Source organism: Siphateles boraxobius, unplaced genomic scaffold (assembly GCF_051911475.1).
Source record: "Siphateles boraxobius isolate OS27281-9 unplaced genomic scaffold, OSU_SipBor_1 39, whole genome shotgun sequence".
Taxonomy (NCBI): Eukaryota; Metazoa; Chordata; class Actinopteri; order Cypriniformes; family Leuciscidae; genus Siphateles; species Siphateles boraxobius.
Window position 1 is genome coordinate 108,570 of NW_027509019.1, and position 23,817 is coordinate 132,386.

General features: G+C 41.2%; 7 non-coding genes across 7 annotated transcripts; all 7 read right to left on the bottom strand.

The window, feature by feature from the left end:
• Positions 1 to 19,445: 19,445 nt before the first annotated feature.
• Positions 19,446 to 19,519, bottom strand: trnat-agu (transfer RNA threonine (anticodon AGU)). The gene has a single exon. It is a non-coding gene; the product is annotated as a tRNA-Thr (tRNA).
• Positions 19,520 to 20,253: 734 nt separating this feature from the next.
• On the bottom strand, positions 20,254 to 20,327 carry trnat-ugu (transfer RNA threonine (anticodon UGU)). Its single transcript has one exon. It is a non-coding gene; the product is annotated as a tRNA-Thr (tRNA).
• A 136-nt stretch (positions 20,328 to 20,463) lies between these two features.
• Positions 20,464 to 20,552, bottom strand: trnar-ucu (transfer RNA arginine (anticodon UCU)). The gene is given in 2 exon segments: positions 20,464 to 20,499; positions 20,516 to 20,552. It is a non-coding gene; the product is annotated as a tRNA-Arg (tRNA).
• Positions 20,553 to 20,691: 139 nt separating this feature from the next.
• trnat-ugu (transfer RNA threonine (anticodon UGU)) lies at positions 20,692 to 20,765 on the bottom strand. The gene has a single exon. It is a non-coding gene; the product is annotated as a tRNA-Thr (tRNA).
• Positions 20,766 to 21,596: 831 nt separating this feature from the next.
• trnat-cgu (transfer RNA threonine (anticodon CGU)) lies at positions 21,597 to 21,670 on the bottom strand. The gene has a single exon. It is a non-coding gene; the product is annotated as a tRNA-Thr (tRNA).
• A 709-nt stretch (positions 21,671 to 22,379) lies between these two features.
• On the bottom strand, positions 22,380 to 22,453 carry trnat-agu (transfer RNA threonine (anticodon AGU)). The gene has a single exon. It is a non-coding gene; the product is annotated as a tRNA-Thr (tRNA).
• Positions 22,454 to 22,989: 536 nt separating this feature from the next.
• Positions 22,990 to 23,078, bottom strand: trnar-ucu (transfer RNA arginine (anticodon UCU)). The gene is given in 2 exon segments: positions 22,990 to 23,025; positions 23,042 to 23,078. It is a non-coding gene; the product is annotated as a tRNA-Arg (tRNA).
• Between the last annotated feature and the right edge of the window lie 739 nt (positions 23,079 to 23,817).

Genomic DNA, 23,817 nt, shown 5'->3' on the forward strand with positions numbered 1-23,817 from the left:
ATGTGTGATGAGATGTGATTATTCTTACCTTTCCACCCACTGGTACTTGGCCTTGGGTATGCTAGCAGCACTGTAGCGATTGGCCATCCCACAGTACATTGAACTCAAGGATTGCTCACTCTCAGACTGCAGCATCACCCAGGACAGGATCATCCAGTTCTCGTTCATCACAGCGTAGGATGACATTGTGCCAGACGAGAGGGTCACTTTTCTAGCAACTTTGCGTGTGTGATCTGATCTGAACACCTGTCCAAAAGTTCCTTGAAGGAGCTGAGTGAGAGCTGCCTCTTGCCGGTGATATTCCTGAAGCAGGCACTCCACCAGATAATGTGCAGACACAGACACCCCATGCCACCCATCAGTATCTTCGTAACCCCCAAACGAAGCAGGTGTGTCATCCTTCCTCAATGCTCCTGTGATGGTTTTCTGGCCATACAGCCCTGCTTCAGCATCCCTGACGTTCTGCACAATGAGAAGGTATGCAAGGTGGGCTCTTTCAAACTTAAGGTGAAGCAACTCAGACAGCTGGTTGGCCTTGTCATTAGGGGATTTTCCAGAGCGCCTCAGTTCATCCATCACAGTTTTACAGATTGCCTTCTTATGAGTGAGGAAGGTTGGCAAGATGTTTCTGAATTGCTGTGGTAGCATGTCCACCCACTGAGGTTTATCAGCGAACCAGTATTTTTTACATGCCTTACAGCACAGACGTGAAGCAAGGATGTAATATTGCCCACTAGTGCCAAGGATCACTCGGGGTCTTCCCACACCTGAGGACACAACATGAGGATTTGGACAGCTGTAGAGTCAGGGCAGGATGTAGTTGTTTCTAAGCCTTTCATTTATACTGTGCTCAGGTTTCCAAATGAAAAAGGGATGGAGCTGGAAGTACTTTGGTGACGGAAGGCCCATGTTTGTGTCTATAAGCTCAGGCTGAGGTGGATAGCGCCACAAGGAGACCATATTCATTAGGTGTCTTACTGGGTGTGATCCTGGCCAGAGCCCCATGGACTCCATCTCTGTTTTCATCCAAATTCTTTGATGAAGAGAGCAGTTCCAGTGGCTAATATCTTGCAAGTAGCTAGTAACAGGTGCTTCCGTCTGTGCAGACGTCATTGATGAAGGAGCTGTAGGTGCTGATTGTGCTGCAGGAGGTGGTACAGAGCCATCAGTCTGTGAAGAAGGTCTACACACAGGAGCTGGTGGATTGGGAGAACTAGAGACTGCATGTGATGGTGGTGAAGGCTGTGGCAGAACGGCACGGAACACAAAGCAAAGGAAATAAATGCATATATATATATATATATATATATATATATATATATATATATATATGCGTGTATAACACATTTAATGGTCGTGTGTTTAACTGTCTTTACTTTTTTTGTTCAAGTAACTGGGAACAGGGGTTTCAGTCAGTGCAGACGGCATTGGTGCAGGTGTAGGTGCTGATTGTGCTGCTTGAGGTGGTATAAAGCCTTCACCCTGTGTAGAAGGCCTACACACAGGAGCTGATGTTGATGGAGGCTGCGGCAGAGCTGCAAGGAAAAGCACAGGGAGGAAATTAAAAACATATTAAAACACTGAATGTACATGATATGTATTTGATTGTCTTGACTACATTAAATGACTAATCATTATTTATTATTTTATTCTATGTATTTTGTTATTTATTCTAGTAATGCAAATTCTGATAATGTTCAAATGTCTGTAAGTAAACAGTCCACTTTTTCACAACAAATAAAAACAGTTTAAATAGCATGCATACAATTCATGAAGTGCACTCACCCTCACCACTGGTATATTCAAACCTTAACAGTAGTTAGAACAAAAGAACATGTGTTTTAGAACAGGCAAGAACAGTGCCAAAACAACAAATAAGATAATTAAAAAACAGAAATGTAAGATAAGTCTGTATGTAACCGAATAAGCCTCCAAAACTGATGTGTAAAGTAACCTGTTGTAGATAAGACTGTGGATCCTGTGGCTGCAGATGATCCTAAAAATTAAGCATTATAATTTGAATGGTTTCTCTCCAGTATGTACAATTTTATACCAATTTTATAAGAATTTGACATGGGTATATATAACACACATGACACGATACTTGATTTACTTACTCAGCTGTGTGAGATATTTTGTTGGAGAAATACTCAGCATCATCCTCTCCAGTTCTTCATCCTCCTCCATTACTATAAAATATAACAAATGCATCAGTAGGTAGGCAGGCTTTAAGAATAAATATAAGCAAATTTGCATGAATTTTATTAACTCACCAGGCTGATCAGAGTCAGTAATGGAAGGAACAGGTGGTCTTGCAGCGGAAACTGATTGTGAGGGCATCGGAGGAGTGTTTTTGGTCATCTGTTTTTGCTGCTGTTTTAAAAGATACTGCTGCAAATTGTACATTTTGCTGCCTGGCACACACTCCTGCCTCATTATAAAGAAAGCATATCCGTCTGCTCTGGTATCCCAAATCTTCCTCCAAGTGTCTTGTGCTCTGGATCCAAATCCAACAGTATTGTCATCCTCTGTCAAAACTGGCACTGCGTCTGGCCTTTGAGACAGATACTGTTTAAGATCTTCAATTTCCTTGAAGCTTCTTGAATACTCAAGAAAGGAAATGAGGCTATCCTTGCATGGACCCTCTGGGTTGAACTGCCCAGCCTGTTCTTCTTCCTCAACCTTATCGGACAGGTACAAAGCATAGCTGCCATCATTCTCTAATAACCACTTGAAAGACTTGCCCTTGTACTTGCCGAACTGAAGAATGCATTCTCCCAACACGTCTTGCTTGTCAGAGACATCCCCTCCTCTATGTAACACAACAGAACGGGCGTTCAACTTGACCAGATCTTCTCTTTGAGGTGTTGACTTGTCCTGCAGTGAAGGGTTGTCTTTAATTCTTTTTGCCTCTTCTGATGGGTCCCGGCGTAAATGGCCTGATGGGCCTTTCCTGAAAGACACTTTGACTTTCCCTGGGAAGAACACTGTTTTCTTCATGATGCTGTTCTGAAATCAGAATGTATTCATTAGTGTCTCAGCATAAGCATTTAAATACTTACAGTAACAAAATGAAATAAGACAGTTAATACTAAAGCATCAGTGATATATATAAAAGAGTTATTTTACAATGCTATAATATTCCATAATATTACTGTTTCTTAACTGAATAAATGCAGCCTTAGAGCACGTACTGTTTATTAAATTTGCATTATTTAATATTCATTATTTAAATTGCTTTAAAAATGTATATATGTATATATAAAAAGTTAACAAGTTAACTAATTAAAAATGTTAAATTATACCATTAAATTGTACACATATATATATTTGTTTGTAATTTAAATGTAATATATGTGTGTGTCTGATATTAATTACATTATAGGAGGACCAAAGCCGCAGAAATTAAATTAATAAATAAACATGTAAACAAATAAAAAGATAAATTTGATAATAGGAAAATAAATAAAGGAATAAACGACTTGATAAAATAAATATGATTTATTCTTTATCAAACTAATTTTTGTATTATTTCCCTTAATTTATTTTCTGCTTTTATTTATTTGTTAATTAATATTTATATTTGGTAAGCAAGACCAACCAACCTAATTATCATGCACATCAAAAAAATCTAAGAATAGATATAAAAATAAAGAAATAAAAATAAAAATAAATAAAGATTAAAATAAATAAATCTGGAAATAAATACATATTGGAATAAATAAATATACAAATAAATGAATGCATAAATAAATATAAGAATAAATGGAACAAACAAATAAATAAAATAATAAATAAATACAATTAAAAATAATACAAATACATTAAAATATAAAAGCAAAAAATTATAAATTAGGGGAAAAATATACAAAAATACATTTGATTAAAATGAATCATCTTTATTTTATCAAGTCGTTTATTCATTTTTAATTGCAAGTTTGGTCCTCCATACTACTGCACATTACATCTTACTGCACTGTTAACATATATTTTAAGCATAGTGAGAGATTAGGATGAAACATTCACCTTTACAAACAAAGATACTCTTATAAAATAACAGCTGTATTCACAACGAGGAGTTTACTGTTTCTTATCGTCACAATCCATTCAACACGATAACAATACGATTACATGACAATATACATGCAATTTAAATTATAAAATATTTGAATAATAATGTATATGCGGTCACCTGAGGGAAAATCTGTCTGCAGGTAGTTTAGACAGCAACAAAACAAAACAAGTTTGCTGACAAGTCGGTAAACAAATATCTCTCCGTTCGTAAAACGGGTCTCCCCTCCTCCACTGCGAATGACTGACAGATGACACTATGCTATTTAAACTCCCCGCCACGGAAAAGCGGAACAGCGCCAGGAAGTCTACGTGTGGCCAAAGGTATATTGCATCCGTAGTGTTAAGCACTACCATAGAGAATGAATGGGAAAAGTTAAGGGAAGTTAAGCTTAACCATTTTCGACTCCCGCCGCGAAAGGTCCTCAGTTCAAAACTGGCCGGAAACAAGTGGAGGCATTTTAAATATAAATGCTGCAATTCGCTACAAATCCTTACTTTTGAGACAGTTGAAGGCCATCGTACCAAGGAGCTGTAGGCAGACTGTTCGCCTCACACGCGAAGGTTCGAAACTGGGCGGAAACTGTGGGTGGTTTTTGTAAAAATTTCATATGCGATTTTCTGTTGAGCAGGTCAGTACACTTGCAGGGATGTTTGTGGTTCAATCTCTTTAGAAAAGGACAAAAATAAAACAAATGACCATTGAGGTTTCCTGTACAGTAATAAAAAAATGTTTGGTCTGCCAACAAAATTAGCAGCTTTTGCCATGTTAAAAACACTGGGCAGTCTATAGTTTAATTTGCTTTTGAACAAGCGTACCCTAGAAGAGGTGGGACTGACATACAAATCAAGTTTCCGTAGTGTAGTGGTTATCATGTTCGCTTTATACGTGAAAAGTTCTCAGTTCAAAACCCGGCGGAAACAAGTGGAGGCATTTTAAATATAAATGCTGCAATTCGCTACAAAACCCTTACTTTTGAGACAGATGAAGGCCATCCTACCAAGGAGCTGTAGGCAGACTGCCATGCCGAATGACCTCTATACTGTTGTTTGTGGAATTTACAGACTGTCACACTGCTTGCAGGGCAGATTATGGGAAGGAGCCATCTTCTAAAAATACTATACTATACTACTATACTATACCTCGACTATACTAACGAGGAGTTGTAGAGACCGGTAGATGTACCTGATCAGCGCGACTTCCAGGAACGGCGTCATGTGTCAAATATGAAGTGTCTGTATAAAACGTGTTACATTATTAAAAATTTGTTTTTTAATATGGAGCCTGGTAGGTCAAGTCAATAAGTTCATGCAATTTTTTTTAAGTGCCAGGTCCAAACAAAGAGAGTTTCAGTTCATCTGCACCTGCCAGCTGCTAATGTATTGCAAAATTTCTTTGCTGACCACACAACAGGGCTTCCAGCCTACATCCAACAGTCTTGCGGTATAGTGGTGAGCATAGCTGCCTTCCAAGCAGTTGACCTGGGTTCGATTACCTGCCAACGCATTGCATTTTGCTCAAGCTGTCGTTAAAACAGTTGTCTGGGGACCCTGTCAGCTCCTCCAGTAACTCGTTTGCTGCAGCAAAACTTTTGTACTTGTCTTTTGGCAGCAGTAAAGGACTGGATCTCCCCGTCGGGGAATCGAACCCCGGTCTTACGCTTGACAGGCGGAGATACTTTCCAATATACTAACAAGGAGTTGCAGAGACAGGTTGTCACCCCCGATCAGCGCGACTACAGCTCGCTACAAACAGCCTTCCCATTTCCAGGAACAGCGTCATATTAGCTCAACGCTTCACAGAAGCCAGTGAATCCAAAAAAAATAATCTAATACCATTTAAATATGAAGTGTCTGTATAAAAAGTCTCACATTTTTAAATTAAATACCTTGATTATGAGAATTCTTCCTGTATGGGTTCAATTCCTGGGTCTGTCCATTCTTGCTGTATGGGTTCAATTCCCGCCCAACGAATTGCATTTTTCTCAAGCTGTCTTTAGAACAGTCGTCCGGGCCCCTTGCCAACTTCTCCTGTAACTTGTTTGATGGAGCAAAACTTTTGTTAATGTCTTTTGGCAGCAGTAAAGAACTGGATCTCTCCATCAGGGAATCGAACCCCAGACTATAGCGTGACAGGCGGAGATACTTTACACTATACTAAAGAGGAGTTGCAGAGACAGGTAGTTGTCCCCGACAGCGCGATTTCCAGGAACGGCGTCATGCATCATTTTACCTCAACGCTTCACAGAAGCCAGAGAATCCAAAAAATAATCTAATACCATTTAAATATGAAGTGTCTGTATAAAACGTGTTACATTATTATATTAGAGACCTCTTTTTTAATATGGTGCCTGGTAGGTCAGGTCAATAAGTTCATGCAATTTTTTTAAGCCTACACCCAATGGTCTTGCGTTGGTGGTATAGTGGTGAGAATATCTGCCTTCTAAGCATTTGACCCGGGTTCGATTCCTGGCCAACACGTTGCATTTTGCTCAAGCTGTCATTAAAACAGTTGTCTGGGGACCCTGGCCAGCTCCTCCTGTAACTTGTTTGCTGGAGCAAAACTTTTGTACCGGTCTTTTGGCAGCAGTAAAGGACTGGATCTCCCAAGTGGAGGCACTTTAGACATAAATGCTGCAATTCGCTACAAAACCCTTACCTTTGAGACAGGTGAAGGCCATCGTACCAAGGAGCTGTAGGCAGACTGCCATGCCTAATGACCTGATCAACAGGTTTCTGTAGTGTAGTGGTCATCACGTTCGCCTAACGTGCGTAAGGTCCTTGGTTCGAAACTGAGCAGAAACAGCAGTTGTCTTCTGACAGAAGATTTAAACTGTTTGCCACGCTAGGTGGGTGTAGCGCTCATTTCCTTTATACGCTTTTTAAAAAGCGTGCACCTAATGATTTATGTCTGAATCCTGAAGATGTGTTTCCATAGTGTAATGGTTATCACGTTCCCTTCACACGCAGAAGGTCCCCAGTTCGAAACTGGGAGGAAACTGTGGGTGGTTTTTGTTACTTTAATGTTTGGTTAATTCTAGCATGAACTGAATTGCAGTGCTTTGTCAACATTACTGCATTTCTGGATAAACTTGCCAGAGGGTTAAAGACTCTAGCTTGAGCAGCCAAAGGTTAGGTTTGTCAGAAGTGGGATTCAAACCCACACCTCCAATGGAGACTGCGACCTGAACGCCAGCTGCCGAAGGATAGTCCGTCAAAAGGGGGATAATGTTGAACGCCACAGCCAATCATGTCGACGCGCTATAACATTTGCAGCCAATTAGAGAGCGCCATTCTTGACATTATAACATTTTCAGCCAATCAGAGGGGGCCATTCTTGACTTATTCCTTAACATTTTCGACATTTGACCAATCAGAGTACAAGGAAATGTTGATGGCACGTTTACGCTTAACACCGCTAGGAGGCAGAGCCGGCGGCAGAAACAAATCAATGGACGGGCATTTAATATTCTTGGGGGGGGGCTAATTATGACAAACAAATAAATTGTGGGGGGGGGTGCTTACATGCGCTTCATGCACGCAAGGTCTCGCGCTCTCTACCTCTCTGCCGTGCGCGCTGTTTGAACGTATATTCACGTAGACTTTCGAAAACCGGGACATATTCTTCGTTGCCTTTCGAAAACCGGGACATATTCACATAGCCTTTTGAAATTTTTTTGAGCCTTTTGTATATAATAATTCTTATGAGCCTTTTGTATATCAGGGAGAGTTTATAAATTTCCCGGGACAGGTTGTTAAAAAGAAGAACAATCCCGGAAAAACCGGGACGGGTGGCAACACTAGCTACAACAGTTTCACACCGATTTCAATATCCTAACTATAATTAGCCTATTGCCCAATCATATTTCGGCTATCATGAGATATCATGTTACAGTTATAGCCTATAGGCTGTGAACTAACATGAACAAACAATGAACAGCTGTATTTTTATTAACTAACATTAACAAATACAGTAACAAATGTATCGCTCATGGTTAGTTCATGTTAGTCATTAACTAATGTTAACTAATGAATCTTGTCTGAATTGTTCCGTGAACACAGCATGCTATAAGCCAACTTCCTATAATAACAGCCAAATAGTCACAAATCTCAAGTTAAGTATTAAATCAACCATGCATAATCAACTACGACACACTCACACACATATTGCATATCAGTGTCAAATGCATAATTTACACCACGTCTGGTGCAACTTACGAAGAGTAATAAAACCAACTGTCCTACTCACGTTCTAAATACAGCTGAAGTCGACGTTTTTGGGATTGGAATCTCATGAGTTTCTCTTTCCATTCGTTTCTGAATAGGCAAAACCGAGCACGTCGCGTCGCTATAACTTTACCGAGATGCTGCGGTCAGAGCGGCTCAGCGGGAAACCCCTTTTTTGTAAACAATCAGTCAAACTTCCGGGAGTTTTTTTTTATAAGATTAGCCTATAAGTCAAACATTGCACTTAAATACACATCAATAAATATATAAATACTGCACGTAAATTATTATTATTATTATTAAAATAATTTATTAAATGCAAATTGGATGGAGGGGTGGCACAGGAGCTCTCTAGGCGGGCCCGGCCCCCTAAGGCCCGCCCATAGCGCCGGCCTTGCTAGGAGGAGGAGTCAGGAAGCTAGCCAAGTGTCAATATATATATTTTATATTTGTAAATAATTGTATATATATTATAATTGTAAATATCGTGTGTGCTTTTTTTTAAGAAATCATTTTTATTGATAGTAGTTTTGTTCGATATAACTTAACCGTTAGCCCCCCAACAAAAAAAATGTCTGGAAAAAAATCCCATCAAGCCATGTCAGATACTGACTGGATTGCAAGGCTAAAAAAGTTTGCCAGCACAGGAGTTTGGCCATCAAATGAGGGATGTTGAGTGAATGGATATTTTTAAGGTGTGAAATGTTCCTCTCTTAATTCTAGCATGAACTGAATTGCAGTGCTTTGTCAACATTACTGCATTTCTGGATAAACTTGCCAGAGGGTTAAAGACTCTAGCTTCAGAGTCAAAGGTTAGGTTTGTCAGAAGTGGGACTCCAACCCACGCCTACAGGGGAGACTGGGACTTGAACGCCAGCTGCCGAAGGATAGTCCGTCAAAATGGGGATAATGTTGAACAATGTTGAACGCCACAGCCAATCACGTCGACGCGCTATAACATTTGCAGCCAATTAGAGAGCGCCATTCTCGACATTATAACATTTGCAGCCAATCAGAGAGCGCCATTCTTGACTTTTTCCTTATCATTTTCGACATTTGACCAATCAGAGTACAAGGAAATGTCGATGGCACGTTTACGCTTAGCACTGCTAGGAGGAGGAGTCAGGAAGCTAGCCGAGTGTCAATCAAGTTGCCGAACTGAGCCGAAGGTGTACGAAGTAATGACATATCCTGAGGGGCGTGTCAGAGGTCAAAAAGTTCAGACGTCGAGCATCACTGTCACGGAGGTCAGGCATCATCATTTTAACGGAGGACTGCGAAACTTATTTTTCGGTAACTTTAACTTTATTTTCGGACAATGTAATTCTATATTTGTATATAATTGTATATATTATAATTGTAAATATCATGTGTGCTTTTTTTAAAGAAATAATTTGTATTATAGTAGTTTTGTTCAAAACGATATAACCTAACCGTTAGCCCCCCAACAAAAAAATGTCTGGAAAAAAATCCCATAAAGCCATGTCAGATACTGACTGGATTGCAAGGCTAAAAAAGTTTGCCAGCACAGGAGTTTGGCCATCAAATGAGGGTAACAGGCCAGCTCCTCGACAGAAAAAGTGGCATGACGTGTACCAAAGGGTGAGTGTGCTTTTGTCACCTTTGCATGATGTAATAATTGTAATCCTAATCATTTAATTCAATGTCATCATTATTTATAGATATGTATGTAGATAATGTTGCAGGTATTTGAGATTTATGTTTATTTATGTAAAAAAAAAAAACCTTTTTTTTTTGCACTGGGAGATTCAGAGATTTGAGGCAGTGGGGGTGGGGATGTTGAGTGAATGGATGTTTTTTTGAAGGTGTGAAATGTTCCTCTCTTGTTCTTTTAAAGGAGGATACAAACTTTACTCACTCTTTATCTCTAATTTTACAGTTTGTATCTCCCCTTCAAAGAACATGAATAAAAATAAATGACAGACTACAATAAATTAATGTGGCATTCATACTGATAAGTTAGAAATGCATGTATTCTATGTTATATGTGTGATAATGTTTACAGATTGAAAGATGTCCGATGCAGTCTCGCGGCCAGACAACCTTGCTCGGAGCGGTCCCAAAGTGCATATGTGGTTTTCACACTCAAAAGGTAACAATGTAAAGATGTAACTTGTATTTTTTTTAAATATGTATAATTTACTGAACAAATTCTTCTCGTTCAACAATTATTGTAGCCTATGTATTTTTGTGGTTGTCTTAAGCAGGCCACAGCCTCTACTGGACAAGCACCAAGGGTTGTTGAACAACGGTCTGCCGCTACTGGACCAGCACAGGAGGTCATGGCGCAGAGTCAGCGTCAGCTCCCACCCCAGCCTACTTCTAAAATTATACCAAGTTTGTCAAAGGTAATAACATTTTTTTTATATATATATATAATTGCAGTTTTAATATACGTTTAGTATAAAGGTTTTAGTTCAGTGGAAATGGCTGGTATGTTTTTACACCTACCTGCCAGCTGTGACACCTTGTACAGGGGCGGCTGTAGTCTGCTTATTGGTCAGTTTCACTGTCTCAGGTTGGTTTAGATCAAGTAAAATGGTGAAAGAACAATGTAACCTATGTGATCTCTCTTTCTTCTCTGGGCTCTGCTCTTGCATTCTCCTCTTCCTCTCTAATTGGGCTTTGCCATTATGGGTTAAAGGACACTCGCGTCCTTCATGGCATCTCTCTTGATTTTTCCAACTGGCTACTGAAGCTACGTCTTTCATTCTGTATTTCTCAGGTAACATTCCACTTATGCACAATTAATTATACACGTATTATTAATTAAGTCATCATGAATCTGCTTTGTTGCCATTTCAAGGGTAACCTTCATTACTGTTAATAAACGCTTTCTCTTACAAACTATGTGCAAACTATTTTTGATTTTAAGTCATTTTTAAAAGGTACTTGTTAAATTACTATATACTCACATTCTAGCAATACCTTCCCACACATTTTTCTATTCTAATGGTGCTTATTTCAATCTGTATAAGTAGTAGAGTGTGGTAATACACAGACAAAAAAATAAGTTAAAGAAAGAAAGCAGGTCCTTTAGTTATATAATGAATGATAGGATCAATAGATATTTTCTCATTTTACATTTTATTATATTTTTGGCCAATGTGCTGTTACAATTCAATTTGTCTTTTCATTGAAATTGTTTTGCCCTTTTTTAGTTTACCAAACCAAGATTTGGTGGGTCCCACATTGCTGCTGCAAAGCCAAATCTGAGTGTGGCTAGGAGACCATCTCAGGCTGTTGACCAACCCAGCGCAGCAGTGTCCAGTGCCCCTACACCAAGCCCCACTGTCTCTGTAAGTACTGGCATAATCCACATTGCATTCTAAGACAAATTCCACATCTGTGCACTTTTTAGAAACTTGCATTCTAAGATACATTCCACATCTGTGCACTTTTTAGAAACATATTTTGTATTCCAGGAAACATCTCAGGCTGTTGACCAACCCAGCGCAGCAGTGTCCAGTGCCCCTACACCAAGCACCACTGTCTCTGTAAGTACTGGCATAATCCACATTGCATTCTAAGACACATTCCACATCTGTGCACTTTTTAGAAATATATTTTGTATGCAGGAAATCTTATCATAATGAATTAAGAGCAATAATATACAGTTTTCACACAATATGCAGTCAGTGAACACATTTCCACAATGCTTACATTTTCTTAACAGACAAGCTATACCTCCCAACAAAATTATGGATTGTTTTTGTAGTATTTACAAATGTTAACACACACCACCCCACAATAGCAAAAACAATATTCCAAACCTTAGATACAGTATAAAAACCTCGGCTTCTTCAATGATATCAGTTCAAAAACAATATATCTCAGCTGATAATAAACAAACAATTGAATAATTGACACACACCTGATTTATGTTGGGTAAATTGGGCCAACCATAGCTGATTCCAGTCTGGCTTAGACTCAGTGGCAGGGGTTATTTTTTCTGTTACATTGACACTTATACATTAAAAGGAGGACTTTGAGGAGTGATGTTTTTGGAAACAGAAAAAGACAAACACTGTAATGTCTGGACGAGGAAGAGTTAGAGCAAGGGGCCCAGGGAGAAGAGCAGGCCCAGTGAGAGGTGCAGTGAGAGATGCAGTGAGAGATGCAGTGAGATGTGCAGTGAGATGTGCAGTGAGATGTGCAGTGAGAGATGCAGTGAGATGTGCAGTGAGAGATGCAGTGAGATGTGCAGTGAGAGATGCAGTGAGATGTGCAGTGAGAGGTGCAGTGAGAGGTGCAGTGAGAGGTGCAGTGAGATGTGCAGTGAGATGTGCAGTGAGATGTGCAGTGAGATGTGCAGTGAGAGGTGCAGTGAGAGGTGCAGTGAGATGTGCAGTGAGAGGTGCAGTGAGAGGTGCAGTGAGAGGTGCAGTGAGATGTGCAGTGAGATGTGCAGTGAGATGTGCAGTGAGAGGTGCAGTGAGATGTGCAGATAGAGGTGCAGTGAGATGTGCAGTGAGATGTGCAGTGAGAGGTGCAGTGAGAGGTGCAGTGAGAGATGAGAGGTGCAGTGAGAGGAGCAGGGCCAGGGAGAAGAGCAGGCCTAAGGCTGCAAGAACTTCCAAAGGCTTCCAAAGGCTGCAAGAACAGTAGTCAGTGATGAAATTCGTGCCACTCTCATTGACCATGTAATCAACCACGGTCTTTCGCTAAGAGAGGCTGGTAAACAGTAAAGGGAAAAAAACTGATTTGCTTTTTACTGGAATACTGTACATGTGGACATACAGTTCCCAACCAATAAATTTAGTGTAAAAATGGTGGATTGCATGTTTTGTATGCAAATACCTGTAAAACTGAAATACAAAAGTCTATGAAGTTTTTGTAATACAATAGCCAGTATTTTGAAACCCTAGTACTTTGATTGACTGCATGTACCTTGTGAAGTGAAAACAAGTGTTATTCTTTGACAGAATAATTTCATTCTGAGTCAGATTTCCAGTGTTTTGGTAAAGTTAGTGTGTGCAGAGAAAGATGTGTTCTATTTTGAAATGAAGAGTTAGTATATATTTACAGTTTTTTTCAATTGTTTACACGCAATTTTGAAAACCTCTACCTCCTTCTCCTCTTCATCTACCTCCTTCACCTCTTCCTCTACCTTCTTCTCCACTTCGTCTACCTCCTTCTCCTCTTCCTCTACCTCCTTCTCCTCTTCATCTACCTCCTTCACCTCTTCCTCTACCTCCTTCTCCTCTTCCTCTACCTCCTTCTCCTCTTCCTCTACCTCCTTCTCCTCTTCATCTACCTCCTTCATCTCTTCCTCTACCTCCTTCTCCTCTTCCTCTACCTCCTTCTCCTCTTCATCTACCTCCTTCTCCTCTTCCTCTACCTCCTTCTCCTCTTCCTCTACCTCCTTCTCCTCTTCCTCTACCTCCTTCTCCTCTTCATCTACCTCCTTCTCCTCTTCCTCTACCTCCTTCTCCTCTTCATCTACCTCCTCTTCCTCTACCTCCTTCTCCTCTTCCTCTACCTCCTTCTCCTCTTCCTCTACCTCCTTCTCCTCTTCATCTACCTCCTTCTCCTCTTCCTCTACCTCCTTCTCCTCTTCCTCCACCTCCTTCTCCTCTTCATCTACCTCCTTCTCCTCTTCCTCTACCTCCTTCTCCTCTTCCTCTACCTCCTTCTCCTCTTCATCTACCTCCTTCTCCTCTTCCTCTACCTCCTTCTCTTCATCTACCTCCTTCTCCTCTTCCTCTACCTCCTTCTCCTCTTCCTCTACCTCCTTCATCTCCTCTTTAAGCCCCCCTCTTATTCTCACTCTTCTTCTTCTTCTTCTTCTAGCTCCTTCCATTTTTGTTGAAGACAGGTGAACTCACCTGCTGCCTTTTATAGCACTCCTGAGTGATGCGTTTTCAAATTAGCACATGTGTGCTTCCACGCCTGATGGATGTGCATATCCAATTCATTCATTAGTGTGGTCAATGGCAATCCGGGGCTTTGTAATGACAAGGAAGTAACCTCACAATCCTTATCTGTGTCTAAGGTGTGAAAATGTGTGTAGAGTTTTACAAATCACTGTGTGTAATGTTTTGCTAAAAGGGTAAAACAGACATTGTGTGTAATGTTGTGCAAATCTGTGGAGGGGTTTTGCTCATTGGAGTAGAATTTTGCAAATTGCGTGGAAATTTTTATTTTAGTGTGTAAACAATCATAAAAATCTGTAACAAAATGTGTTATTGAGAAGAAAATTATCCATTTGGCCAATTGTGTTTTGTTGGTGTGAGTCTGTGTTAAGAGTTTAGGAAAAAGTATCTGAAGTATGGGTAAGCGCTTGTTAGCAATTGAAAAAAACTGTAAATACTTTTGAAAACAGATTCAAATAAGCGGCGATCCTAAATTGCAATATTATTTCCCACTATTACTGTTTTTGACTGTATTTTAATCATATTTCAAAAACAAAAAGAATCTTACTGAACATAGACCTTTAAACAGTATTGTATAATTCCATCTAGGATTAGTTAAAATTATTGGACAGTTATGACTGTTTCTTTCTCTTGTTATATATGCAACATATATTATATTTCATTGCATGTTGTCTCGGTAAGTAATTTCAAATTTTATTGGTCCAAAATAATTGAATTTGCATATTAACTGTCACAACTCAGTAGTCACACAAATTAGTGCTAGCAGCTGACACAATTCTGAAAACTATTGGAACAAATGTATACATTTTATTCTATAACCTTAAGTACGTTTTTGACATCCAATATTTTCTATTTTATATGAGGGTAGTCTTGGATAGATAAAGCGGTAATTAAATAAACGACATGCTAGACTAAATGTTTTGTCTTTTTCCTTCACAGACTACTCCTTCGGGGGCATTACTGCAAGATGCATCTGCAGTTCGACTGCATCGTTTGTGGTCGGACACTTTGCCACCAGAGGATCACAGGTGGATTGCCAGCAGGCTTTTTAAAATGGGGCCCAAGGGAAAACCAGAGCTTCGAGACAACCTACAGCTCTGGTATTACCCACCACAGCCAGCACTTATTTACAACCAGGCTCCAGCTCCAGACAGATTTTTTTGTCATGCTCTGTTGCTGTGGATGCCGTACAAGCTTTGGAAGATCAAGGCTCTCTGTCCCAATTCTGCCTGCGGGCAGCATCAGCTGACTGGAGGCGGTCTGCACAAAAGGGCACGGCAGGTTCTGGACATCGATAGGATGTACAACATGGTCACAGAAACCCTCATCTGTACCAAGTGTAAAGCCTCGCATGTGTCCTGGAGTCAGACTGTCCTGCAACAGCTGGATCTGGGCCATCGCTCTGAATTTCGAGTCATCCTCACGCGGAAGTAAGTACACTTTAATTCCACATCCAGTTGATAGCCCATCATCACATATGTTTGCAAATACTTTACAAATCAATTACGTAAAATATATGAATGTGTGGATTTTGCTTTTCCTAAGGTATGCCTGTGATATGAGAGTCATTCGGCTCCTGCGTGAGCGTGGCCTAGGCAACAGTCCCACGCGGGTCATCAAACAGCTGCGTGAGAACCACAGTGAGGAGTGGCTCCAGCGTATGGCCCGGTCCACCACCCAATGTGTGGACTTCCTCAAACGACCCGGGGTGTTGCAAATACAATTCCAGGAACCCCCAGAGCCTACAGTGGTCCCAAGTTGCAAGTGGCTGCTCACCGTGTACAGCCAAGACATCCTGACAAGGCTGGATGAAATCCATGCAAGGATAACATCTACGTATGGTTCAGTCTTGAAGATGGATTCTACTAAAAAGGTTAGCAGGGGATTTTTGTTAATTTATGGTGTTTACTGTTATATCATTATCAGAGCATGAGTATCATATTCTAGATGGTGTGATGTTTCATTGCATTGCATGCTTCCTGTCATCTACTGCAGATCACTAAGAAGCTGGCTGGGACGGCAAGGGGAACGGGACTCTGGCTTACCTCTGTTGGCAATGAGTTTGGTCAGGTGCTCATGAGTGTGCTGACAGCACAGGAAGGAGCAGGACTGGACATGATGGTCGATGGTCTGGTGAAAAGGTACCAGCAGGCTAGTGTGGATCCACCTGCTGTTTTGTACGTGGACTGTGGCTGCTGCACTGATGTTGGTGAGACCAAGCTGAAAACCAGATTCAGAGGGTGGCCTGATCTCATGATTCGGTTGGACATCTGGCATTTTATGCGCAGGATTGCCATGGGGTGTACAACTGATGCCCATCAGCTGTATCCCATCTTCATGTCACGGCTGTCAGCGTGCATTTTTGAGTGGGATGCGGCTGATGTTTCTATACTTCGCAAAGCAAAGAGAGAGCTGTTGATATCCCAGGGTTGGCCTGCGCTGACAGATGAAGATGTCAACAAGCATCTTACCAGGAATGAGCTGGCACTCCATTGCCGGAGGAGGACCTGTGGAGAGGAGACTACCATCCTTCTCCTTGAGCGGCTGCTTACAGAGCTCCTGAGCAGCAAGGGCAAAGACTCCCTGGGTGTTCCTCTCCTGGACCGAGAAAGGATGGAGCACATCTGGAATGTCCAGAAGAAGCATGTGAAATGCATTCAAGACCCCCCTGGTGTTGTGCTCTATACAGAGACAGGGAGCCTAAACAAGGGAGGCGTGCTTCTGAAGACCTACAGATGTGCCAGAGGCTCCACTTCTCTCGAGTCCTTTCATTTACACCTGAACCGTTTCATCCCAGGTATTGTCTTTGTCACACACACTGTGCATGTGTAAAGAAAGAGCATTAAGTGTTTTTGTGTGTTCCTTTAACACCTCCTAAACACTGTTGTGTCTATTTACAGGGACCAGTGCAAACAGTCTGAACTTTCAGATTTATCTGCTGGAGGGTCTACACCGGTGGAACCAGGACCGGGAGGCTGCTTCCCTGTCATCGGAGCCATCAGCTTTGCGCAGCTACACAGGAGAACTTGTTCACTGTGTAAACGGCAATTATGAAAAGCTGTTTGGCAGGAAAGTGGTCCCCACGTTTTGTCCCCCTGCATGTTACACCGGTGAGAATTATTTTATATATTTTTTATTTTATCAACTTGCAATTTCTGTGTAACCTCCGTCTATATGTCAGATTTAACCCTATAGAGTCGATTGTATCATAATTGATATGCAAGTTTCTAAAGGACTCTAAATGATCAACATGATCAAAAATTTTTAGGAAACCTGGCCTCTGTCGTCTGATTGATTATAGTCTTTTAGTATAATTGTAAAAGTGTCCACCTTCAGCTCGTGCTTCACGTTTCTTTTCATTGTGAAACCTTTACTGATTTTATAAAGTAATTGTAAGAATAACTTTTATATTGTTACTAATATTTAATGACTAGTTACTAGACTGAAGCAGCTTGGGTTCACTTGATTAGAAAATCATGTTACATGTAAATATCAAAATGATCATCAGACTTTTCTCTCAATCATCATTGTATTGCATTTCATTTCATGTTTTGCCCACATAATTAAACGTGTTGGGCCTCTAAATAAAACTGTTTTGTTTTTTTTCTCCTTGACGATGAGCTCTATATTCTCACACTATATGAGCTACTACAAAAGCCTAATGTATCAAATATGATACACAACATTCTATTTAATTTCCGTTTGTTTATTGTTTTTATTTCAGGTGAGCTCATTGGAGTGCAGTATCTGTTCCAGCAGACTGGTCAGGCACTGCAGGACATGAATCCTGACTCTGAGCAGACAGCAGAGCTCATTGAGGACCTCAGTGTGGAGGAGCGAGATGAAGATGAGGGCTTCTGTGACATCAGCCAGGATCACACAATAGCAGATCCGGAGGCTGTTCTGTCACCACCCTCTTCCACACTGACACTGGGTTCTTCCACCCTGGTCACCAGCAGTGCCACACCTGTACTGGGCTCCACATCCCCTTCACTGATCCCTGACCCCAAACTTGTCCTCACACAGTCTCCTTCATCACCTGGACCCTCAGGGACTGCTGTCACACCTGTTCCGTCTGAAACATCTGTTTCAACTCTCCCTTCAGAGCCAGAGGATGCTGGTCAGGATGTTGATGAAGAAGAGACGGTAAATAATACTCTTTTGTATGTCTTTCAAATTAACTAGAATAATTATGATGAATTAACATCCAGTGCTTTAAATACAGACTTTCCACATATTTTACATTTAAAAGTACAGCCTAAATTCATTTGTAAGCTGCAAATACACATCAAGTCAAGTCATCTTTATTTATTTGGTGCTTTGTAAAATGTCAAGAATGGCGCTCTCTGCTTTGTACTATACAGTGCTTTACGGTGATAAACAGGAAAATAACACAATCAGTTATGGAATTATGCATTAGACAGATGTGATGTAATAATTGTATTGCATGTTTGTGTTTTTTAATAGGCTGTTGACTACCAAAATATCCCGGGTTATCAACATGTGGACCAGCTGGCAGAATATCTGGTGGATCTCCGGGACCACACAGCCCTCAGCCTGACCAACCAGGAAGCCAACACCATAATTGCTCTTTGGCAGAACCTGGATGACCGGGACAAGGAACGGGTGGTGTATGACAGTCGATGCCGAAAGAGACTGCTGAGTGGACGCTTCAAGGTCCCGAAGAAGCCCACTCACCCTGGTGTAGAGAGCACCACCAGATGTGTGCTGGGTGCAAGCAGCGCACCTGCTCAGTGGCCTGACTGTTGCCGTCTGGTGGAGACCATCTTCATCAGACTTTGCACTGTCCACCCAAGCCCCAAAAGAAAAGGCAAGGGAGCCCTGTCAAGATGGTCTCTGATCCTGCAAGACTATCGCAGGATAAGGCAGCTTGTACTGGGCAACAGCTTGGTGATGGGAGGAACATCCATGCAGCTGGTGGAGGTTAACCAGAACACCCTGATTCTCCACACACAGGACAGCACAGCCTGACCTTCCAAAGGTGGTATGGCATCCACAAGACATCCACAAGACAAGCCGGTGTGTGAAAAAATGCTCTGGAGTGGGGGCCTTGTATCGATACGTTTTTATTTATTAATTACCCATATGACAAACCCACAACCTTTGAATATCTCCATTCACAATCTAGAAGTCCAATGCGCTATCCATTGCGCCACAGAGCCACAAAAGACAAGCTTTAAGCTTTCACATCAGAGAAGGTTAAATGACTACTCTTAGAAGCCACAGATTAGGCACTGCTGGGATTCGAACCCAGGATCTCCTGTTTACTAGACAGGCGCTTTGACCAACTAAGCCACAGCGCCAGTTACTGTCACTGGTTCGATGCTTTTGTATACAAAGTCTAAAAGAAGAGAATAGCTGATTACATCATGAATAGGTCCCTTTGAAGTTACAGGATTATTTCCAAAACCTGAAAGGTGTGCAGGCTTCTGTTGAGGGACAAGGGAATATCTCAAGCCATTTATTTCTGGATCGAAACTCTCAGTACTCGTGTCTCAAATGTTTCGGGAACCTCCAGTTACGATACATCTAAATGCTGTTTCAGCTTGGAGAAATGGAAAGCGTGTTTTTTTTTCTTCTTTTTTTCTAGGTAGGTGGCCAACAATAGGTTGTTGCAGCTTTTGGCCTAGGCCAGTGGATTTCAACCTATTCTTATTTAAATAGGTGACTTAAGCTAATTAGTAGAGTACTCTGTGATCTGAGTTGGGTGTGTCCAATAAGGGAAATAAGCAGAACGTGAAGGGTATGCTTCTGAAGTAGTTTGTGGATTCAAGTTTTAAGCATATGTCTGACTCACAGAGACATCAGAGCAAAAGAGGCCACTGACTATTCTGGTGGGACTCACAACCAGGGAATTTCTCCATTCGCATCCTAGAAGTCCAAAGTTCTATCCATTGTACCATAAAATGACACACTTCAGGGAAGTGTTGCATGCGCAGCACTTCTTAGTTTTTCCAGTTTTGTGCAGGTAAACACAGTTCGTCATGCAAAGACTTTCATATGTGAAAAGGTTAAGCACTCCCATATCCTGTGCCAAAGGCACTGCTGGGATTTGAACCCAGGATCTCCTGTTTACAAGACAGGCGCTTTGACCAGCTAAGCCACAGCGCCAGATACTGTGAATTTTGTTGGTAAAACAAGTCTAAAAGAGGTACCACATCAGGAAAACAGCTGATCACGTCATGAACGAGGTCCCTTAGAGGTAAGAGGATTGTTTCCAAAACATCTGAGCAATAGAGGGTATGCACGACTCTGGTGGGACTCAAACCCACAACCTTTGAATATCTCCATTCACAATCTAGAAGTCCAATGCGCTATCCATTGCGCCACAGAGCCACAAAAGACGAACTTTAAGACGCTATGGCATGCACATCACTTCTTAGATTTCCTCATTTTGTGCAGATGCACACTGTTCAGCATGCAAAGATTTACATATGTAAAAGATTAAGTGAGTGGTGCCCACATCCTGTGGAATAGGCACTGCTGGGATTCGAACCCAGGATCTCCTGTTTACAAGACAGGCGCTTTGACCAACTAAGCCACAGCGCCACTTGCTGAACTCTCTACAATGTGTTGGCATAAAAGGTCTAAAAGAGGTAGCAGGTCAGGAAAATAGCTGATTACATCATGAAAGAGGTTAGGGGATTATTTCCAAAACCCGAGGGGCATGCAGGGCTCTGTTGAAGAAAGAGGGAATATCTGAAACTCTCAATACTTGTGTCTGAAATGTTTTTGGAACCTCCAGATACAGTACATCTAAATTCTGTCTCAGCTGGGAGAAATGGAAAGCAATCTCTGCTATGCTTTCAGCTGATCTGAAAGACAAAATCCAGAAAGATTTTCATGAATTATATATTCATATTTGTAAAGACTGTTTTGAATACATCCAGAGGCTGGATCTCAACAATAGGAAGTAGCAGATTCTGGCCTAAGCCAGTGGTTTTCAAACCATTCTCGAAACCTCCCAGACGCTATACATTTTCGTTATCTTCCTTATTTCAACAGAGTTAATTGAGCTACTTAGTAGAGTACTCAATGATCTGACGTGGGTGTGTCCAATAAGGGAGATGAGCAGAATGTGAAGGGTAGGCTTCTGAAGTAGTTTGTGGACCCCAGTTTTAAACATATGTCTGACTCACAGAGACATCAGAGCAAAAGAGGCCACTGACTATTCTGGTGGGACTCACAACCAGGGAATTTCTCCATTCGCATCCTAGAAGTCCAAAGTTCTATCCATTGTACCATAAAATGACACACTTCAGGGAAGTGTTGCATGCGCAGCACTTCTTAAGTTTTTCCAGTTTTGTGCAGGTAAACACAGTTCGTCATGCAAAGACTTTCATATGTGAAAAGGTTAAGCACTCCCATATCCTGTGCCAAAGGCACTGCTGGGATTTGAACCCAGGATCTCCTGTTTACGAGACAGGCGCTTTGACCAGCTAAGCCACAGCGCCAGGTACTGTGGAATTTGTTGGTAAAACAAGTCTAAAAGAGGTACCACATCAGGAAAACAGCTGATCACGTCATGAACGAGGTCCCTTAGAGGTAAGAGGATTGTTTCCAAAACACGAGGTCCTTTCACGCCTCAAGGGAATGTCTGAACTCATTTAATTTTGGCTCTACACTCTCGATAGTAATGCCTAAAATGTTTCCTGAGCCTTCTTCTGATATGAAAGGGCAAAATCCAGAAAGATATCCATGTATTATTCTTCATATATTTAAAGACTTTGTTTGTACAAATATCCATAGGCTTGACCATATCAATCGGTAGTAGCAGATTTCAGGCCTAAGCCAGGAGCTTGCAAACCATTCTTGAAGCGCATCTGCACCACATATATATATATTTTTTTTATTATCTCTCTCATTTAATACAGGTGAATCAAATAATTGATTGATAAGTAACGTACTGGACGATCTGACTTGGGTGTGCTCAATAAGGAAAAGAAGAAAAATGTGCTGCGTAGGCTGCTGAAAAAGTTGGAAAACCCCAGCTTTAAGCAAATGTCAGTCTGGTAAAGACGTATGTGCAAAGGGACACCATTCGTGACTCTGGTGGGACCCAAAAAACGGCACACTTTTTAAAACCTTCATTTGCAACCGAGAAGTCCAGATTGTCTTTCACATCAGAGATGATTGAATGACTACTCTTAGAAGCCACAGATAAGACACTGCTGGGATTCGAACACAGGATCTCCTGTTTACTAGACAGGCACTTTAACCAACTAAGCCACAGCGCCAGTTACTGTCACTGGTTCGATGCTTTTGTATACAAAGTCTAAAAGAGGTAGCATGTCAGGAGAATAGCTGATTACATCATGAATAGGTCCCTTTGAAGTTACAGGATTATTTCCAAAACCTGAAAGGTGTGCAGGCTTCTGTTGAGGGACAAGGGAATATCTCAAGCCATTTATTTCTGGATCGAAACTCTCAGTACTCGTGTCTCAAATGTTTCGGGAACCTCCAGTTACGATACATCTAAATGCTGTTTCAGCTTGGAGAAATGGAAGGTGTGTTTTTTTTCTTCTTTTTTTCTAGGTAGGTGGCCAACAATAGGTTGTTGCAGATTTTGGCCTAGGCCAGTGGATTTCAACCTATTCTTATTTAAATAGGTGACTTAAGTTAATTAGTAGAGTACTCTGTGATCTGAGTTGGGTGTGTCCAATAAGGGAAATAAGCAGAACGTGAAGGGTATGCTTCTGAAGTAGTTTGTGGATTCAAGTTTTAAGCATATGCCTGTCCAACACAAAGACATCTGAGCAATAGAGGGTATGCACGACTCTGGTGGGACTCGAACCCACAAACTTTGAATACCTCCATTCACAATCTAGAAGTCCAATGCGCTATCCATTGCGCCACAGAGCCACAAAAGACAAGCTTTAAGACGCTATTCGATGCACATCACTTCTTAGATTTCCTCATTTTGTGCAGATGCACACTGTTCAGCATGCAAAGATTTACATATGTAAAAGATTAAGTGAGCGGTGCCCACATCCTGTGGCATAAGCACTGCTGGGATTCGAATCAATGATCTCCTGTTTACTAGACAGGCGCTTTGACCAACTAAGCAACAGCGCCAGTTACTGTCGTTGGTTCGATGCTTTTGTATACAAAGTCTAAAAGAGGTAGCATGTCAGGAGAATAGCTGATTACATCATGAATAGGTCCCTTTGAAGTTACAGGATTATTTCCAAAACCTGAAAGGTGTGCAGGCTTCTGTTGAGGGATAAGGGTGTTGTGAACTTTTTCTTTGTAGAAAAGTTAGAAGCTCAGACCAGGAGACGGTGGAAGTTTTCCAAGCAGAAGTTCTTTATTGATTGTCGGTAGCTGCAGTCATTCCAACATCGTCTAAATTAAAGTAACTTTACATGGTATATTATAGGCATTTTAAGAGGAGGGACTTCTGGAGGTGGAGACAAATTCAAACAAAGCATGCAAATGTAGTACGAACACACCCTACTCTGAGGGCATTACCAATCCAATGGAATCAGGATAACTATTCAAATGCTGATAGTGGCCAGGAACTCTGGTTCCAAGAGCCATCCCAGAGCCATTAAAGAAAGTCTCAGTGATCAGACTCATTTAACTTACAATGGAGAAAACA